The 21,431-nt window shown below is 52.9% G+C and overlaps 1 protein-coding gene across 1 annotated transcript in view; it reads left to right on the forward strand.

Moving 5' to 3' along the window:
* The window catches only part of CR1 (complement C3b/C4b receptor 1 (Knops blood group)), a 64,199-nt gene extending 59,219 nt beyond the window's left edge, over positions 1-4,980 (forward strand). The window contains exon 63 of the mRNA XM_058040035.1: positions 723-4,980. The gene's annotated coding sequence lies outside the window, so the exon portion shown is untranslated. The remainder of the gene's footprint in view (positions 1-722) is intronic.
* Positions 4,981-21,431: the final 16,451 nt, after the last annotated feature.

Raw genomic sequence — 21,431 nt, forward strand, 5'->3', positions numbered from 1 at the left:
GGCAGCCCCACTCGCTGCCTGCTCCGCTGACACCCGCGGGTGGGGAATAGGGAGCAGGCAGGGAATAGGGAGCAGGGCAGGGAGCAGGCAGGGAATAGGAGCGGGCAGCAGGCAGTGTCAGCAGCAGACAGTGTCGGCAGCGGGCAGTGTCAGAGGGCACGGCGGCCCCGCTCCGTGCCCGCTCCGCTGACACCCGCGGGCGGGGAATAGGGAGCAGGGCAGTGAGCAGGCAGGGAATAGGAGCGGGCAGCAGGCAGTGTCGGCAGCGGGCAGTGTCAGAGGGCACGGCGGCCCCGCTCCGTGCCCGCTCCGCTGACACCCGCGGGCGGGGAATAGGGAGCAGGGCAGGGAGCAGGCAGGGAATAGGAGCGGGCAGCAGGCAGTGTCGGCAGCGGGCAGTGTCAGAGGGCACGGCGGCCCCGCTCCGTGCCCGCTCCGCTGACACCCGCGCACGGCCAATGGGCTCGGGCGCTCCACCTGCCGTCCCCGGCGCGCCCAATGGCGGCGCGGCCCCGGCGCTGCGCCCTCCGCGGCCAATGGGAGCCGGCGCTGGCTCTCGTTAATGATGCAGCAGTCCAGGGAAGACTATCACATGTGAGCTGGCCGCCTGCCAGCATGGAGACACCGAGAGAGCAAGGTAAACAACTTTCCAACGCCAAAATGATGACATTTAATCCCTAAATGCTGGCTTCCCGGCTCGACTCATCTTTAACCCCTTTCAGCTGGTGTGGAAGCGTCTGGAAGGCACCCGTCTACCTGTCCCCAGTGCTTTTAAAAACTGGACGACGTGCCCTGCAATGATCACTGCGTCACCGTTTGCCACTTTGCGAACTACGCAGTGACAAACCTCCGAGCTCCGAATCGCAGGGCGCCTGTTAACCCCTGCGCCAGCCCCGTGCCGACATGCCAGCCTCCAGGGACACGGGGGGGGATAGAAAGCCCAGCCAAACCAGGAAAACAGCAGTCTTTGCAAAGTTGTCATCTCTCCCCCACGACTACTACCCTCCTCTGCAGTACAGTAATGCCGGCAGGAGTGACATTAGTACAACCTGTGCCGTCGCTCCATTGAGAAAACAGCTCTGACGCAGAACAGAGCAATCCTACCCAGCCAAAATAATAATAAAGGCACTTTGGGATCCGAACTCAGGGACGCCGGGGGAAAGGGACGCCCTGCAAATAATCCAAATACGTAGCTGCAGCTCCAGCCCCATCCTGATCAAAGGGTACGTACGTGAGGGAGACGAACTGGACCGAGGAGCCGTGCCCGTGCACCATCTGCGCAGTCCTCAGCCCTCCGCTCGCTCTGGAGCGCCGCAGAAGAGAAGGTTCCAGAAATTTCCTTCCCGTTAACCCTTTCGGTGTCTGCCCACTCTCCCTCCCCGTGGGATTAAGCGCGCAGGGTCTCCAGCATCGTCAATGGGCGAAGCCTCCTACGCCAAGCGAGCCCCAGTACGAGGTGCAAATGGCAGTGGATGGTGGCAGGAGCCCACTCCGTGGTGTTGGTGGCACTTCTCTTCCTGGAGCCCTCTCTGCCTCTCTTGCTGCCTCTCTCCCCTCTTGCTGCAGCAGGGCTGTTGCTGGTAGACCTATCGACGGAGCTTGCTCTCTCACTCTCTCGCTGAGCTCTGTGACGCAGCTCTAAATTCTCCAGCCTGCTCCTTGTGTTATAAGAGCGGAACTGCAGCTTTCCAGGGAGCCCGTGCCAGCGGTGCCAGGGCCAGGCAGACCGGAGGGAGTGTCGCTCCTGGACTCTGCACCTTTTTTTGGCAATTATTCTGTTCCTCACCTCTGTTCCTGCGCTTCCTCCCCGGCTCTCAGCCTCGCATCTCCTTCTCTGCTTCTGAGTCATACTTGCATACAGGTTAACTCTTTTAGGATTGGTAGTCAGCAGTACAAATCTCGAGCGATAGCAGCTGAAACCACAGCCAACTTTTTTGGTGTTTTCTGCTTTAAAAAAACCAAAGCAAATCTTGCTGGCTCTAAAAAACAAAAACACGTGCGCGCACACACACGTTGCAGTGGAGAGTTGGTGCTTTCTGATTAACTGTTTTGGTGTCAGGAACCACTGCTTGACTTCCTGAAATGAAATATTTTAGGCCCATGTCCTGCAAATCCTGAGCAGACAGATCCCCTGAAGCACAAGGCAGCTTAGGAGGAGCTGCTGCTGTGATCAGATGCAGGACTTGTGGGCACGAGGCTACTGCTGGCCCCACAAGCCCCTGCTCTGCTGGCCACAAGACACTGATCTGAGCGTGCTTTAGCTGCTGGGCAGATGCATGGCGTGAGATAAGGTGCTGGAAGTGCTGGAAAGCCACAGGATCTTCTTAATCTGAGCAGCATTAATAAGTGTTATCACACACACAGATTCAAAACGCTCGGCGTAGGCAGGGGAACTAATAACTGCGCTCCTGGAGTCACCAGAATCCAATAATCCCCGGCAAAGACAGTCCACAGGCAGCTCTGCATTTCAGCACAGCAGGCATCATCCCCAGGCAAGGAGCCTTTTGCAGCTGCTCGCTCTCTCCTCGCCTCTGCCCCCCAGATCCCTGCAGTGACTCCAGAGCCTCCGGCCAGCCCCAGCACCTGGCAGGGGAGGCAGAGCTCTGCCAGCACCGGGAAGTGTGGAGGAGGATCCGTGGTAGGTGCAGCTCCTGGGAATCAGGGAAGCTGATGGAGAGGCAGCACTGAGAGGGAGTTGATGTGCACACACGGAGCAGCGAGGAGCAGTCCGTCAGGAAACACGGAATGCAGAGAGATCCCTGCTCCACTCCTCCGTCTGCCATTTTAATTCTGACTTCAGAGCCGGCTGCGAGCGTTGGGTTTTTCACTACAACCAAAGCTGAAGTAACCACGGGGTTTTTTTCTCCTCACAGCGTCTGAAGAGCCTGAGCTATTTTGGGATTTGTCTGTACTACACTGAAAATGACACCTGTTACGCACAGGCACAAATGAGAAAAATTACAAGCGCCCGGTTCCTCTGATAGGATCCTACAAAAAATGGGGTGAGATCCCGTGGGTCAGGGCGGGGTGAGCAGCAGGGGCTCTGCTGTGGGGTGAGGGGGATGACCCTGCTGAACTGAACAGACACCGGTATGAGAAATGTAAAAAGTCTGTAGTAGCTGATGCAAGGGGAAATCAAGCCTCCATGTGACCAGAAGAAGTAGTGCATGATCAACTAAATGCCACAATACATGGTTTCTTATGCAATCGAGCCCATGGGACTCCAGGCCTTACACATCCACTTTGTGGCCAAAGCTGCAGGGATTAACTCCTTCCTTAATGACTGGGAGCGAGCACAGGCTCCTGAAATGAGTCATCCCCCCAAGCAGGCCGGGCTTTGCTGCGGCTGGAGCTGCCTCTGCTGCTTCCAGTCACCCCCGCTCTCTCAGGAGCCCCAGCACACCGGGCCAGCGCGGATTTTCCGTGTTCCCACTTCTCCCTGGTGGTTTGCACCAGGCTGTGCAGGCAGGCAGAGCCCGCCTCGAGATCCAGGGAGCTCCAGAAGTGACACAGCGAGATGAAACACCAGATGAAAGCTGGGAGCCTCAGAAGCAGGGCAGTTCACTGGTGCTGTCGGCTCACACCGTTTTTGTCAGGCCTGTGGTGTGTCAGGAAGGTGAAACCGACTTTGATTCATCCCAAATGATTCTTTTCTGGTTGCTTTCAGGGGAAATGCAGCGTTTATTTCATGGTTTGCTTTCCTTTGAAAATCACCAGCCCTGGTATGTTTCTGTCTTTGCCTGACTCCGGGTACTTGCTGGTGGCACTCAGGCTCCCAAGAAGAGCTCAGAGCTGTGAGAAATGAACTGTGAGAAATCTTGGGGCAATGGAAAACTTCAGCCCTCAGAACTGAGTGATGAGGCCTAAAAACATAAAGTAATTTTCTGACACTTTTGGGCAGGATTTGGCATTTTCTGGTTCGAGCATCTTCGACATTCCACTATAAAAATCTAGGCTGCTTTTCTGGTTTAACTGGAGCCCATTTCCATGTGTGGAAACTGGTTTGGGTTGGGTTTTTTTTTTAGCTTTTTTTCTTTTCCTTCCAGACTTTAAAAGTAGGAGGCAGAGCTTTGGTTTTATAAGAACTGCCTATGAGGATGCAAAGTCCTGGGCTAGAAAGGAGGCTTGGAAAATGGGAATAATCCATGGCTGAGGTGTGAGACAGGGGAGATCAGTGTCACAGTCGGAATGGCAGGGTAGGGATCTTCCAAAACTGAGAATGACCCCATGGCTGATCACAGCTGGGCCCTGAGTGCTTACAGTGCTGATTAATAAAATTAAGAGTTTTGATAGTGCTGAACATTCTAACCAGACTTCAGGACTTGCAGCTGGGATAGTTTGGACTGGATATTTGGGGAAAATACCATTTTTTGAGGAGGGAGGGGTTTGACCCTCCAGGCTGTCCTTGACAGTTCCCTCAGCACCACGAAAGGATCAGGGACCGATTCCTCAGCTTCCAGAGGAAGTTTGGGCTTGCTCCTGCTTCTGTGCCAGGCTGTACCTGAAGGTTCATCCTCCCTTCTCCAGCGTCTCCCGTGCAATTTTCTGCCGTCACGCTGCGATGGCCTTAATAGCAACAACAAATGGAGTCTGACACTCCCCAAATGTCACCCTGTGCACATCATCATTGCTGCTGGGGGTGATAAAATGACCTGAGGGAGACCTTTGGTGTTTTGAGTGCTGAAGGAAACCCTCGTGGTCCTGCCCGCACTTCCAGCTTCCTGCCGGGGAAGCCTTGGCTCGGGTTTCGGTTTAAATGCCTTTAAATGCCATCGGCCACACCTTCCCCCAGCGCAGGAAGCACGATTGTTAAAATCAGGGCATGTTCCTGTTTCACTGAAAGGCTGAGATAAATAATCCAAAGGCCTCGTTTATGCCAAGTGAATTCCTGCCCGGGCTGGAGCAAGTCTGGGCAGCTGTAAATCTGTAACCCCTCGACCTCAGGCACGGAAGGGGAGGCTTGGCACAAATCTGTAACCCCTCGACCTCATCCTCGGAAGGGGAGGCCTTGGCACAAATCTGTAACCCCTCGACCTCAGCCTCGGAAGGGGAGGCTTGGCACAGCCCCGCGGGAGGGGCTGGGCACCAACGGAAGGAGCAAAGAATCGGGCAAAGGTGGACAGGGCAGTGGAAAAGTTTCTTCACTTTACCAAGCCAGAGGCTTAAAAGCTGCTTTGAAATGCGGAATAGTCAGTTTTTCAAGTGCTGGTGTGGGGCAGCTCTTGTTGGGTTTGCCAGTGATACTTCATCCTTACAAACACAGCCTCAGTGAGGGACAGTCACAACAACATATTCAGGTTTCAATTTTTTCCAAAAGGTTTATTGTTTTCCAGACAAGCTTCTTTAGTGAATTCCAGAGAATTGGCCAGTGAGTCCTTTCCTTACCAGCCCAGCAGAATGACAGAATGGTTTGGGTTAGAAGGGACCTTAAAGCCCATCCAGTGCCACCCCCAGGGACACCTTCCACCATCCTAGGGTGCTCCAAGCCCGATCCAACCTGGCCTGGGACACCTCCAGGGATCCAGGGGTGCTCTGGGCACCCTGTTCCATTTGGAACACTCTGCTGCTCTCCCTGGGGTCCCGAGCAGCAGAGGAAGAGCAGCAGGCACATAAAGAGCAGCAAACCCCTTCCCAAACAGTTTCAAAGCCAATTCTGTGCGTCTGTTTGGGTGTGCACAGCTGACAGCCCCACAAAGAGCAGGGTGGGGGGTTCACAGTGCCCATTGGGAGGTTGTTCAAGGGAATTGTGTGGAACAGCTGGCGCTGGGATCTGCCAGCGCTGCCAGAGGTGTGGGATCACTGTCGGGGATGTGCTGGCACGGCTGTGCTGGCATTGGGGAGCTGCATTTGCATGGAGCCTTTGCATTCTCGGTGAGAACCCAGCCCACGGCACGGAGCAGGCACTGAAATGGGAGCCCGCAGGTGAAAACCTGGCCCTCCCTCTGAAAACCTGGAATTTTTCCGGTGAAATCTAAGAAACCCAGCTGGAAGAGCCAGGATCCTTTTCAAAGAGGTGGCACCGCATTAACATCCCGGCCGCTTCAAAGCATCTCTTCGTGGCCCGTGCTGGAGTCGGGGCCGGGGTATTTGGGATGCTCAGCCCACACCAGAATGCCCGGTGGGCACAGGGACCCCCGGCCGCCCTCCCCGCGCTGGCAGCGGCTGTGGGGGCAGCGAAAGCAAGGAGCCAACAGCGCGGAGACAAAAGGAATTATTTCAGCTATTAGCTGCTAAGAATAGAGGCGGCGGGGGTGCTGAGGTGCCTGACAGCGCAGCCGGAGGAGCGCGGATTGCAGGGGGAGCACGGAAATAGCCGCGCTCCGGCTCAGCACCCGCAGCTCCGTGAGTCACCCCGGCCCGGGGGGGCATAGCTGGGCCGGGCAGGGCCGAACGGAGCAGGGTCTGAACGGGCAGGGTCCGAACTGGGTAGAGTCTGAACCGGGCAGGGTCTGAACGGGCAGGGTCTGAACGGGCATGGTCCGAACCGGGCAGAGTCTGAACCGGGCAGGGCCGAACGGAGCAGGGTCTGAACGGGCATGGTCCAAACTGGGTAGAGTCTGAACCGGGCAGGGTCTGAACGGGCAGGGTCTGAACGGGCATGGTCCGAACTGGGCAGAGTCTGAACCGGGCAGGGTCTGAATGGGCAGGGTCTGAACGGGCATGGTCCAAACCCATCAGGGTCCGAACCGGGCAGGGTCTGAATGGGCAGGGTCTGAACGGGCATGGTCCAAACTGAGCAGGGTCCGAACCGGGCATGGTCCGAACCGGGCAGAGTCTGAACCGGGCAGGGCCGAACAGAGCAGGGTCTGAACGAGCATGGTCCAAAACTGGGCAGAGTCTGAACCGGGCAGGGTCTAAACGGAGCAGGGTCTGAACGGGCATGGTCCAAACTGAGCAGGGTCCGAACCAGGCAGGGTCCGAACCGGGCAGGGCCGAACTGGGCAGGGTCCAAACCCATCAGGGTCCGAACCGGGCAGGGACTGAACAGGCATGGTCCGAACTGGGCAGGGTCCAAACCCATCAGGGTCCGAACCGGGCAGGGACTGAACAGGCATGGTCCGAACTGGGCAGGGTCCAAACCCATCAGGGTCCGAACCGGGCAGGGTCTGAACGGGCATGGTCCAAACTGGGCAGGGCCGAACCGGGCAGGGCCAAACCGGGCATGGTCCAAACCCAGCAGGATCCAAACTAAGCAGGGTCCGAACCAAGCAAGGTCTAAACTGAGCAGGGTCCAAACTGGGAAGGATCCAGACTCAACAGGGTCCAAACCAAGCAGGGTCCAAACCCAGCAAGGTCTGAACAGAGCAGGGTGCAAACCAAACAGGGTCCAAACTGAGCAGGGTCTAAACCTGAGCAGAATTCGAACTGAGCAGGGTCCAAACTCAACAGAGTCCAAACCCAGCAGGATCCAAACTGAGCAGGGTCTGAATCAGGCAGGGTCCGAACCAAGCAGGGTCCAAACCCCACAGAACCAGCCCCGGGCTGGGTTTGCAGGGCAGCTCTCAGCACCAGAGCCTGGTTTTCCCTGCGGAGCATCTTCCCAACGGGCAGGAAGAGCACAAGGAGCCCCGAGCTCTGCTGAAGGTTCCGATCCCCGGGCAGCGGGTCCTGCTCTGGCACGGGCAGGAGGATTTGGGAAAGGCAAACATTCCCTGCCAGAGGAGCCTCTTGATGTCGGTCCAACTGTGTTCCAGGGTGTTTTCCCAAGTGCTAATCTCGAAGTTCCCTTTGCAAATACCTCATAAAAGGTTAAAGATACGCACGGCAGGTATTTAAATGCGGGGTCAATAAATGGTGAGGTGCTCAGAGAGGGCTTTAACATCTTGTCCTGCTGCTGTTTAACCAAAATCCTTTTGGTATCACTGTGTGTTTTTATCCAATATAGCTTGGAAGAGGCAATTTTCCTTCTGTGCTGTTTGTGCTGCGCAGGGTACAACACATTCCTGATCTATGACGAGGTTTCCAAACTCCATAGTAAAATGAATAATAATGATAGTAAATGTTGTATAACTTTTTTTTTTAATACAGCAAGCTTTGTATTGCTTCAGTGCTGGATTTTCCAGTTATTGTACGTGGGGGGTGGGGGGGAAAGATTAAAAAAAAACCAAAACGAGGAATAACAATGAATTTAAAAAAAAAAAAAACAAGCAAATTCAAGGTTTGTAAGGAAACAAAAATCAGTCCTGGGTCCTACTGCAGAAAGAATTGAGCTGGACAGAATTAAACATCTCAGCTGGAGCGTGGACAGGGCAGCAGACAGCCTGCTAAAAATAGATTAATCCCAATTACAGCCACACTCCTGCTTTGCCCGGGTTCCCCGTGGGCACGGGGCTGTGACTCCAGGGGGCTCCGTGCCCGCGTGGGCGCAGCGGGGCCGGGGGCACTCGGTGCCCGTCCTTGCCCACCTGGGGGCTCGGAGGGTGACAGTGGCAGTGGCAGTGACGGTGGCAGTGTCAGCAGTGTCTCTGCTGCTGGCCTTGGCTGCAGCTCCAGCTGCCCAGCCCGGCTTAGCTCCACTCCCCGCTGCAGATCTGCTCTGCTGTGACCCAGCTCTGCCGGGCACGGCTGCGGCTCCCGCGGCCTCTGTGCCCAAAGATCGAGCCCTGGGCACCTCCTGCCGTGCCAGGCTCTGGTTAACCCTGCAGCAGGGTGTGCCAGCCCTCCTGGCTGGTTTGGTTTCCTCTGGGACAATGCTCAGAGCTGGCTGCTCCTCTGACTGTTCTCTGACTGTTCTCTGACTGCTTCTCTGCTTTTCTGCTTCTCTGACTTCTCCGACTTTTTCTCTGCTTCTCTGACTTCTCCGACTTCTTCTCTGCTTCTCCGACTGTTCTCTGACTTTTTCTCTGCTTCTCCGACTGTTCTCTGGCTGCTTCTCGGCAGCAGCATTGCAAAATGTTTCGTGGCAAATAAACAGATTTAAGCCTCTGTTTTCCAAACTCTGGTAAGTTTGTTTGTCCCATTCACTCTGGGAAACTCTGGCAAACAACTCTTTTCCCACCAAAGGGTTGGATATGAATTACCAATTTAAATATTTAGTCGGAAAATGAATGCCTGCAGCTGTAACAAGTTAGTTTTGTTTAATCAGAAACTAGGAGTGAATGCTCTGGGGTTTCTTTTAATTTCTGTGGTAGAAATCAAAATTTAATATCTTGAATTTACCTGAGGAACAGCTGCAGGTACAGGGGGAGCAGCATGGATTTCATTTAAATGTCCAACTGAGCCTGGTGGGGTATTTTATATAAAAATCAAAGTCATGGTGAATGCCAGGACCCAGCCCTGAGAGAGGCAGGATCGTGTCCAGGCTGGCAGGCAGCTCTCAGTGGGGATAAGGTTTGGATGTGCTGGGAACTAGCAGTATTTCTGCACAGAACTGATCAGAAAATATTTAAGTTTGCACTTTTAGGGCTTAATCACCCTTTGAACTGAAATGCAGATCCAGGATTTGGCTTTTTGTTTGTTTTTATTTAAATGAGAAAGCGTCAGTGCAGAGCAGTCAGTACCTGTGGGCTGCTGGGCAGAAATTCCCCTGCACAGCCCTGTTTGTTCCCCAGGAGAAGTCCCATGGAGCCCAGGGCAGAGCTCCTGGCTGTCCCACAGTCCTGGCTGTCCCTCCTGCTGTCACCTCCCAGCTCCTGGAGCTGCACCCTGGGTACACAAAAACCTCCCGTTAAAAGCTCTGCCAACCTCGCCGTGTAACAAAGCAACATTTTCCCACTGGGAAATGAGCAAACAGGGGAAAAACAAACCTGTTGGGCATTGCTGAGCAGTTTGTTTGGCACTGCTGGGCCAGCAGCAGCATCCCCGTCCCCGTGCCCACTGGGATCAGCTCTGCCAGGTGAGCCCAGCCCTGGCACCTTCTGTCACTTCTGGGTGGTATTTGAGCATCCCAAATTGGGCACCCCAAATTGGGCACCCCACATTTTAAGGCTGCAACCTGGCCCAGTGCAAGACATGCCTGCCCATGGAACAAGATGAGATTTGAAATCCCTTCCAACCCAAACCATTCCATCATAATTTATTCTTATTTTCTCAGGTTTTTGGGAAGGATCAATATTAGATGCTGGCTTAGAGGCTTAAACCCAGTCCTTGCCATTTCTCAGGTGCTGGCCCTTCCTGCAGGATGAACCAGAATCCTCAGCTCTTTTTATCCCTTTAAATGAGTAAAATAGGCTGGGAAGGAGCTGGTTTATGTGGGGTTTTAAAGAGGAAAAGAATTGGCAGGTACATGAGCAAAGCTGAAGGTATTTTCATCTGTTTTGCTTTGTAATGTTTAATGTTTTGTTTTCTACTTTACGAGTTATACAAAGGAATCACTCAAAGTTCTCCCATTCTGGTAAGCGGTAAAAAAATCTGTGTTGGGACTAATGAGATTAATGAGAATTAGCTAGGCAAGAAAAAAATCCAAGACATCTTCAAAAATGACAATGTCTATTTTTTCTTAGAAAAAAAATAGAAAAGTTCATTCTCTAATGGAGCTTTGTTTGTGAAATAATTCCAGGCTGGGAGGAGCAATCAACTCATGCATAAAAATACTGCTTTAGGATCAATTTTCATTTTATTACTGGTAGCTTGGATTTTAGAAGTTACTGGTGGTTTTCAAATGATTTTTCCTATAGAAGTACAAAACACCTGTCCTAAATTTGTGAGCTCTTTTTTTTTATGAAAGGCTATGGAGAGAACTGATCAAGAAAACACATTTTAAAAAAAATAAATCTTGGCAGTTTGAGGCCAAAACAGCTGTGAAAGAATCCTCGTCTTGCCCCCTCTTTTTTCCAAGTATTTTAAAAGATAATAGCTTAGAACTCCTTATTTTTAGAAGCCTCCAGAAGGCTCAGCTGAGACCCAGAGGCCACAGTGGCTCAGCACTGTACAAGCAAATTATTTAGGCCAGTTTATCCCCGGCCAAAATAATTTCCAATCCCGGTTTCCAGGCTGAGACAAGGGCAGGGAGAAAGCTGCCAGCACCAATCCCAGCAGGAGCAGCAGAACACCCTGGCCAGCCAGGCTGATGAATAGGATAATCCCCAATATGATAATTTGCGCTAATAAAAAGCACTTCAGGATTTTTTATTTATTTATTTATTTTTAATTTTGGGAGCAGAATAAATGCTGTGCGTGGCAGCGGGGCTGAGGCTCCCCCATCAATCACAGCACATTCCCCAATCCCTGCCGAGCCTCCCAAAGCAGCCACACACACGGGAGAACTTTTGTTTTCAGTGATTCCTTTCTATGACTCAAGTAGAAAACAAAACATTAAACATTACAGAGCAAAACGGATGAAAATACTCTCAGCTTTGCTCATGTACCTGCCAATAATCTCATTAGTCCCAACACAGATTTTTTTCCCCTTACCAGAATGGGAGAACTTTGTTTTGAGTGATTCCTTTGTAGAATTCATCAATTAGAAAAGAAAACTTTCAACATTACAAAGCAAAACAGATGAAAATACTTTCAGCTTTGCTCATGTACCTGCCAATTCTTTTCCTCTTTAAAACCCCATCACACCCTAGCACACCCCAGCCCATCCCAGCTCACCCCAGTCCCTCCCAGTGTCCCCCAGCACACTCCAGTCCCTCCCAGTACATCCCAGCACATCCCAGTCCATCTCAGTCCCTCCCAGTACACCCCAATTCCTCCCAGTCCCTCCCAGTACACCCCAATCCCTCCCAGTACACCCCAATTCCTCCCAGTCCCTCCCAGTACATCCCAGTCCCTCCCAGTACACCCCAGTCCCTCCCAGTACATCCCAGTCCCTCCCAGTACACCCCAATCCCTCCCAGTCCCTCCCAGTACATCCCAGTCCGTCCCAGCACACCCCAGTCCCTCCCAGTCCCTCCCAGCCCTCCCTGTGTGCAGGGGCAGCTCCTGGCAGGCCGGGTTGTGCAGCCCCAGCAGGGCAGGGCAGGGCTGACCCCGTGTTTGCCCCGTGCCAGTTCCGTGCCAGGCTGTGCCAGGCTGGGCAGGGCAGGGCTGGCACAGGCTCACCCAGCACCTGGGGGGGCCAGGTAAACACAGCAGGGACAGCTCCAGGCCGTGCCCAGACACATCCCTGCCCATTGCATAGCCCAGCACTGAGCGATGCACATTAAATCACATTTATTGTCTCCATTATTATTCCCTGTCCCGGTGCTCTGTGGAAGTGGAGGCTGGCTGGGAATGCTGTGGCAGGCAGAGCCAGGTAAGGGAAATGCTGGGAACACGAGGGAAATGCTCCATTGCAGCTTAAAGGCAAACATTTCTTTTTCAGAATACCGAGGTTATTCCTGCAGCACAAAGAACAAAAATTGACTTCTGTAAGTCCCTGGAAATGCCCAAGGCCAGGATGGGGCTTGGAGCGACCTGGGATCGTGGAAGGTGTCTCTGCCATGGCAGGGGTGGAACAAGGTGAGTTTTAAGGTCCCTTTGATGGCCCCCAACCCAAACCCTTCTCTAAATCCTTTCCACAGACACAAGACAGGGAAATCCATCCCACTGGGATGGGAGGGGATGCTCAGAATGGTCCAGGGATGGTTCCAAGCTGGAGCTGCAGCCATTCCATGAGTGGAGAGGACGGAACCACCAGGGCCAGCACAGCCCAGGGCAAGGAAAGGCAGAGCTTGTGGGATGGAGACCACACAGGTTCATTTGGGAAGGACCCGGTGCCTCCTAATAACCTGAAATAAAGCACCCAGGCCCCATCTCCATGGAAACTCCTTCCTTCAAAGCACTCCTAATGGAATTCACCTCCTGCTCCTGAATTCTCTGCTGGCTTGGAGCAGAGCAGCCAAGGCTGGAGGGCTGGAGCTCAGGTGAGGAACCAGCCCTGCCTTTGGCAGCGGGGACAGGCAGAGCTTCTGTCCCCTCCCAGGGGACACCTGTGGCACCTTCACTGTGAGGATACAGAAAACCCAACAGCCTTTGGTGCTCCTTGTCCTCCCTGGGCAGGGCAGGGCTCAGAGGAGCCACCCGGGCTGGGGGCACCTCGCCAACCCTGAGAGAGCCCTGCTGGGGCACAGAACTGTCCCAAGAACAAATACTCATGAGCTGGGGCTCGAGCACAGCAGAGCACAGGACATGCCTTTAGTGACCACTCATGAGCTGGGGCTCGAGCACAGCACAGGACATGCCTTTAGTGACCAAATACTCATGAGCTGGGGCTCGAGCACAGCACAGGACATGCCTTTGGTGACCACTCAGGAACTGGGGCTCGAGCACAGCACAGGACATGCCTTTAGTGACCAAATACTCATGAACTGGGGCTCGAGCAGAGCACAGGACATGCCTTTAGTGACCAAATACTCATGAGTTGGGGCTCGAGCACAGCACAGGACATGCCTTTAGTGACCAAATATTGATGAACTGGGCCTCGAGCAGAGCACAGGACATGCCTTTAGTGACCAAATACTCATGAGCTGGGGCTCGGGCACAGCACAGGACATGCCTGTAGTGACCACTCATGAGCTGGGCCTCGAGCAGAGCACAGGACATGCCTTTGGTGACCAAATACTCATGACCTGGGGCTCGAGCACAGCACAGGACATGCCTTTGGTGACCACTCAGGAACTGGGGCTCAAGCAGAGCACAGGACATGCCTTTGGTGACCAAATACTCATGAGCTGGGGCTCGGGCACAGCACAGGACATGCCTTTGGTGACCAAATACTCATGAGCTGGGCCTCGAGCACAGCACAGGACATGCCTTTGGTGGCTGCTAGCAGGGGTGAGGAGCGTTCTGTCAGCCAGGCCCTGTGAGAACGAGCGGAGGAAACCTAAGCCGTGAAATATTAAAGTTCCAAAATTAAACCCTTGTTTACGTAACGACTGGGTCACTGCTGCTGTGGAACACGGCAGTTTGAGCCAAAAAAGGCCCTTTCCAGTGCTCTGCTGCTCTCTGCCAGGCCTCCCCCAGCCCGTGCACACAGTTTTCTGCTGCTCATTGCCCTGTGCAGGGAGTGGGACCCGGGACCTGGCCCCTGGCACCCAGCTCCTCACCCTGCTGCTCACTGACACCTCACAGGGCTGGGAATCCTTCCCCAAACTGCCCTTCCCTGTCCTCTTCCATGGAACAAATCCACCCGGGTTTGGCGGCTTTAACCCACTCTGAAAATTGCATTTGGGGCTGTCCCTGCAGAGCCAGGAGCCGATGGCCCCGTGGGTCCCTTCCAGCTATGGATAGTCCATGGTTCAATGGGTTCTTCTCTTTGAAATAAGGAATAAATCTGTCTGCAGCCTCCACAGAAAACAGTGAAATGTCCTCGCTGCTTCAGCCTGGCTAATTGCAAATATAACAACACAGCAGACTAAAAATAAGATAATTTAAATGCAAAATATAAATAAAGAACTTTATGGAGCTTCCCCCCTGCAGTGTCTTTAAAAAGCCTTCTAAAAAGCCTTTTACCACATGGCTAAACACACCTTTATTTATTATTTTTAAAGAAAAGGGAATAAAAGAACTTAATCCAAACTAAATATTTAAGCAAACAGCAATTAACTAACAATGATGAATGGTAAACAGTCCCAGTCCCACGCTAGAGCGGGACTTTAAAGCCCGTTTATCTAAGCTAAAGCTGCTCAAGGGGAAAAGCAAGTTTATTGGGTAAACTTTGTCTCAGCCACCTCGCTATTAAAGCAGTCCACAAACAGAAACTGCATCGTATATTCTGGGGGGGAAAAGGAGCAAGAACATAACCCGAGCTCATGACATGGAAGTTCCAATGCTGTGTGGAGCAATTATCCCTAAATGGAAGCAATGGGGAAAATATGAAGCAGCTCCTTCCACCCCCATGGCCTTGGGTTAAAGTAGGAATAATGAGAGACCCCTTAAATTCCATCTGATATTCCCTTTTGGCCTGGGGCTGTCAGTCCCACTTTTCTACTGGGAAGGAGGGAGCTGGGCAGAGTTGGCGAAGATTTTATCCACTTGGATCCTTTTACTAAATGTAACATTATTATTATTATTATTATTATTATTATTATTATTATTATTATTATTATTATTATTATTATTTCTAGTTGAATGTAACATGAATAAGATATAATTATCATCATTATTAGCATTATGATAATTAGCATTATCACCATTATCATTATCATTATTGTTACTATTATTTCTAGTATTCCTATTTATTATTATTCCTATTGACATTATCATAATAATCATCAGCATTATCATGATTTTATTATTATTCCTATTATTATTATTATTCCTATTGACATTATCATAATAATCATCAGCATTATCATGATTTTAATATTATTATTCCTATTGTTATTATTCCTATTATTCCTATTTTTATTATTATTATTCCTATTGACATTATCATAATAATCATCACCATTACCAGCATTATCATGATTTTCAATTATCCTCATCCCTCTCCCACGCCAGACCCTCCCCTCGGGCCCCGGGGCAGCGGAGGGGGGTCCCGGAGCTGCGAGGAACGGGGGGAAAAGCGGGGGGCAGGACGGGAGTGGGGGCGTGGGGTGAGCAGGGGATGAGCAGGGGATGCAGGAGATGAACAGGGGATGTGCAGGGGATGAGCAGGGGATGTGCAGGGGATGTGCAGGGGATGTGCAGGGGATGCAGGAGATGAACAGGGGATGTGCAGGGGATGTGCAGGGGGATGCCGAGGATGCAGGCAGGGGATGCGCACGGGAGGCGCGGGGATGCAGCGGGATGTGCGCAGGATGTGCGCAGGGACGCAGCTCGCTGTGCGCGGGGATGTGCGCAGGATGTGCGCAGGGACGCAGCTCGCTGTGCGCGGGGATGTGCGCAGGATGTGCGCAGGATGTGCGCAGGGTGTGCGCGGGGCGTGCGCGGGGATGCAGCGCGGTGAGCGCGGGGATGCGGCGCGCTGTGAGCGCGGGTGCGGCGGGGATGCGGCGGGAGGTGCGCGGGGATGCGGCGGGGCGAGCGCGGAGATCCAGCGCGACGTGCGCGGGATGTGCGCGGGGATGCAGCGCGACGTGCGCGGGATGTGCGCGGGGATGCGGCGCGACGTGCGCGGGATGAGCCCGCAGATCCAGCGCGACGTGCGCGCCGTGTGCGCGGGCATAGAGCGGGACGTGCGCGGGATGTGCGCGGGCTGCGCCCGGGCCGTGCCCGGCCCCGATCCCCCCGCCGCCCGGCCCCGGTACTCGCCTGGCGCCGCAGCCCCGGGCCGGGATCGCTCCCCGGGCAGCGGGGCCCGAGCGGGGCCGGCCGAGCCCCCCGGGCCCGCCTGGATCCCGCGCAGAGGCGGCGGCCGCGGGGCCGAGGTCACGCTCCAATCCCCCGGAGGCAGCGAAAGGCCGGGAAAGGGCCCGGGGGGAGCGGGGCAGGAGTGAGGGGTCCCCCCAGACTCCTCGGAGCCGCCTTCCCCCCGCATTCTCCGCTTCTTCCCCGCCGGAGCTGGGATGTCCCATCCCAGGGGATGACGGCGCAGTCTTTGAGAATCCGGCACAAACAGACGCGGATCTATTTCGGGATTAAAAAAAAAAAAAAACAAACAGCAGCATGAGGAGAAATAAATGTCTGGCGGTCGGGTTTGAAGTGCTGCGTGTTCCTTGCAGGGCTGCAGCCCCTGCGTGCGCCGCGGCAGCTCCGGGACCACCTTCCAGGACCCCCACAGTCATTAGTGGGTATTATCCTCGCTCCCTCTTTGGAAGTGGTGGGATAATCATTCCCCATTTAACGGCTGGGAAACTTGGCACAGCGCACATTAAGTGATTTGCTGACAGGCACACGAGAAAATTGCGCTAGTCAAGCGTTCTCCCAATTATGCCGTCCTTGGAACTGCATAATTTCCCTGCGTGATTCCAAACACGGCTCAGACTCCCTGGGCAGGGCTTCGTCTCTGCAGCTCAAATCAGCGACAGGACCGGTCCGTTTCCCCCCCAGGACGGGCAGGTATAACCGGGGGGCTCTGGGGAGGCGGGGGACGCTCCAAGGCCGGGGGTGCCGCACCGAGCCCCGCTCGGAGCCTCCCCGAGCGCTGCCCAAGCTCCGCGCCCCGCGCACGGTTCCGCACCCAGTGGAAATTCCCCAGCGGTGCCGGCGCCTCCGGGCACCGGCACAACCTCCCCGAGCCAGCCGGGGCTGGGGCGCTGCCACCGGGACAGCATCGCGGCCAGCGGGGGGATCCTGGGGAGCGGGGGGAGCCGGGGAACAGCGGGGACGGGGAGCCGGGGAGCGGGGATGGAGAGTTGGGGAGCGGGGATGGAGAGTTGGGGAGCGGGGATGGAGAGTTGGGAGCGGGGATGGAGAGTTGGGAGCGGGGATGGGGCCCCTCGCCCTCCCCCGCCGCTCTCCGGGCTCCCCTGCCCTGATTGCCATGGGCCCTGCCCGCCCCGCCGCCTAATCTGCGCTAAGTGGGGCTGCCGATGGACGCCGCGATAAATTTAGAAAGAAATCTTTGTGTGGGTCAGAGGAAAAGCACGGCGGCGGGGGAAGCCGAGCTGCGGCGGCGCTCTGCCCTGCTGTGCTGTGTCCTGCTCCCTCTCCTCTCCTCTCCTCTCCTCTCCTCTCCTCTCCTCTCCTCTCCTCTCCTCTCCTCTCCTCTCCTCTCCTCTCCTCTCCTCTCCTCTCCTCTCCTCTCCTCTCCTCTCCTCTCCTCTCCTCTCCTCTCCTCTCCTCTCCTCTCCTCTCCTCTCCTCTCCTCTCCTCTCCTCTCCTCTCCTCTCCTCTCCTCTCCTCTCCTCTCCTCTCCTCTCCTCTCCTCTCCTCTCCTCTCCTCTCCTCTCCTCTCCTCTCCTCTCCTCTCCTCTCCTCTCCTCTCCTCTCCTCTCCTCTCCTCTCCTCTCCTCTCCTCTCCTCTCCTCTCCTCTCCTCTCCTCTCCTCTCCTCTCCTCTCCTCTCCTCTCCTCTCCTCTCCTCTCCTCTCCTCTCCTCTCCTCTCCTCTCCTCTCCTCTCCTCTCCTCTCCTCTCCTCTCCTCTCCTCTCCTCTCCTCTCCTCTCCTCTCCTCTCCTCTCCTCTCCTCTCCTCTCTCCTCGGTTTAAATAAAAGATTTTTCAGTAATTTAGTGGAAAGGAGCGGAGGAGGCAGCGCTGCCCTGGCTCTGGCCGCCACCTGACATTTCAGCCGGAGCCTCTTAAAGAGCAAGTTTGCCTTGGATTTGTTTATAAGCACGAGCAGGGCCAGCAGCTGTTAATTCCTCTCCCTGCCTGCTCCTTCCCAATCGCTTTTGTTAATCTCTTAAATTGTTTCAAAACAACAACAACAAAATAATGGCATTAGCGGTGCGAAATCCCCGTGAAATCACCAACACAGCCCCACGTCCCTCTCTCAAATCTGAGCCTTCCAAACTGTTTTGTCATTCGCTGGGAAATTATATTGTACCAGCACGAGGAGAGGAAAAGAGTTTTCTGAATGTATTTCCTTTAATAAGCTATTAAGACCTTGTACTGCTAATTAAACTATTAATTAGATGTCTTATCGTTGCTAAACACGTTAGCATGTTGCCAAAGCAGCAATAAGCCTCTGGGGCAGGCAGGAGATAAGGAAAGAAGGAAGATGCAAACATGAAGATAAAAAAAATATTAAGGAAAAAATATCAAAAGAACCAGAAATAGCAAATAAATAACTAAGAGTCAGAAGGGTGATGTATTCTTAATTTATAGGAACAAAAAATAAGTAACTTGAGAACCAATTTCCCATGTAGGAGCCCTTGGGGCACCCGTGTCTTACACAGGACAAAAGGGACAGAACTTTTCAGACCTTTGTTTTTCTGCAGTCAGAGCAGTGGAACCAGAAATGGAACCCATCTTCCCCAACATCAGAAGTTGCCATTAGGAAATCAACAGAAAAACTATTAAAAAAAAAAATGTGGGGTTTTCCTTCTCCAGGAGAAAAACACAAAGAATTTTCAATAGGAAGACCTTAACTCAAGGAATTTCTGCATCTGGCTCCACACTGACCCGCAAACAGCACCCCTCACTCACCTATCTTGACTTTTTTAAGTCAAAAAGGGAAATTTCCAGCCTCCCAGCACTTGGGATGCTCTTTGCACGCTGTGAAGGTGTTTCCCCCTGCCCCTGTGGCTCCTTCAGGAACGAGGAGGGGTCAGGGATGGCTCTGCCACCCCAAGGTCCTGCTCCCACTCTGGGGGCTCAGTCCTGGCTCCCCCTGGGTTTTGAACACATTAAAATATTTTCAGACCCCAATTCCTCAGCGTTTGCCTCCGACAGTCGATCTCAAGGGATGGATAATCTCATTTACGTCTGTTACTACAAATCAAAACAGCAGCAAATTAAATGGATCCGAAGGCCGAGATTAAAGGCTGCAAACACATGGGAAGTCCCTGTGATGCAAAGAGCTGTAAATATAATTTGTTCTTTTAAAAGGGAGGGATGGAAAAGCCCTACGCAGATGCTGTTCTTTTACCTGGAAAGCAAAGACAGGATCATTGAGGAATTAAGGTGGAAAAGACCTCTAAGATCAAGTCCAACCTCTAAGATCAAGTGCAACCACTAATCCAGCACTGCCAGGCCCACCACCTTGGCTGGAAAACGAGGAAAAAAAAATCAAAATGAGCTTGATCATCACTCTTTTCCAGCTGTGGGAAATGCCTTTGTGGCCAGCTGAGGTTTAGGCTGGCTCAAAGCTGGGGCTCAGAGGGACTGAGCCCAGCACTGCTGGTTCCCTGGCTGGGATTTCAGGAGTTCTGATGCTTCTCCAGCTTCTTTTCCTGAGGTGGGACACAGGATGTCACCAGAGCCCTCCTGTGCCCCTGAATCCCCTGGGTCAGACCAGAAATCCTGCAGGGATGGAGCAGCAGAACTGGGAGAGCTCCCACATTAAAAAAGGAACGCAGGATCTGACACTGAGCAAGCAGATGGGAAAGAAATTGGTGTGAAAACCACATTATAAATGCCACCATGGATGTTCCCCGTTCCTGGAATCTGAGCCCCAAGTCCTACTGTTGCCCTGATTTTTTAAGATTTTCTAAGCCTTCTGATGTTTGCATTCTTGTAACAAACTTTCTCACACGCTTTCTGTAAATAACTTCTTGTTTTGCATTCTCTTATGGAGGAGGAGAAATTTGATGATTTGTCCAGTGTCATTGGAGAGGTGGCACTGTCACCCTCCAATCCAGGGTCACTTTTGGAAATCTGTAAGTGTTGGAGTCAGAAATTAAATCTAAATCTATAAATGTTAGAGTCAGAAATTAAATCTAAATCTATAAATGTTGTAAATCTATAAATGTTAGAGTCAGAAATTAAATCTAAATCTATAAACTAAGTCTATAAATGTTGGAGTCAGAAATGAGAAGTCCCATTTTTTACCTTGAGAACAGCAGTGTGTGCAGGCTGTGTGTTTTGTGCCCTGGGGCTGGATTGCAGCACCGCGGGCTCTGTGCTGGGGCAGGAGCTGGATTTTGGGAGCAGCAAAACTGTGAGAGCTCCCACAATAAATCAGAAATGCGGGATCTGCCAGGGCAGCGTTCCCCGAGCTCCAGATGCCCTCTAGAGTGATTTATGGAAACAAACAAACTCCACAACTTCGGCGAAAGCTGTAAAATGTGGGAATCGTTCCCCTAAAATGACATGCGTGCCTCTGGGAACTCCAGATCCCCTTTTATCCCCCTCTCAAATCCGCATGTGTGCAATTTCGCAATACATATTCATTCTGCTGATTTCGTGCGACATTTGCCGCTAATTCTTTATCAGAAATAATTCCTGGGCCATTTTGACCCTGCTTTCTCTCTGTTTCAGAGTTCAAGGGCCCTCCCTTATTTTTGTCTTTCGGGCTGAAGCGGTTTCTTAGAGCACAGGCTTTTTTGCGAGAACAGACTAAAAAGCAAGAAACAGGCTTAACCCAAGGATGCACATTTCCCCTCAATCTAAACGCATTTGTTACTCTGGAAAATCCCCACTCTGCCTCTGGAGCCCGCTCGGAGCGCTCTGGCGGAGCACAGCCAGCAGATAGCAGCATTGGAGCACAAATGAGCAAAAATGAGCGCAAATGTGCCCAAAATGTGCCTCCCGTGCGCCCCCAGCCCTGCGGGATGCTCGAGACTCCCACCCCGCTCCGCTCCACAAAATGGGAAACCAGTGACAGCAAAAAAGGCTGGGGAAGGCTGGAAAGGCAGGGAAATGCTGGGAAAGGCAGGCCATTTCTATTTCTATTTCTATTTCTATTTCTATTTCTATTTCTATTTCTATTTCTATTTCTATATTTCTACTTGTATTTCTATTTCTATTATTTCTATTTCTACTTCTATTTTTTTTTTTTGGTATTTATAGTTAGCACCTTGTATCCCTCCCCATTCTTCCCCAGAGGATGTTTTCACGCCAATTATTTTCCTCTGGAGGGTCCCCTTCAATATGAGGCTCCCCAAGGTAAAGATTGAGCTAAAGGTTGTGTGGGAGCAGAGCGTGAGCTCACGACCCAGGTAGGAGCACTTGCGCCAGCCCTGAACCACATTTATGGGAAATCAGGCTGCTCTCGGGAGCTGAAATGGACCCAGACCCC

This window comes from Melospiza georgiana, chromosome 23 (genome assembly GCF_028018845.1).
Source record: "Melospiza georgiana isolate bMelGeo1 chromosome 23, bMelGeo1.pri, whole genome shotgun sequence".
Lineage (NCBI taxonomy): Eukaryota > Metazoa > Chordata > Aves > Passeriformes > Passerellidae > Melospiza > Melospiza georgiana.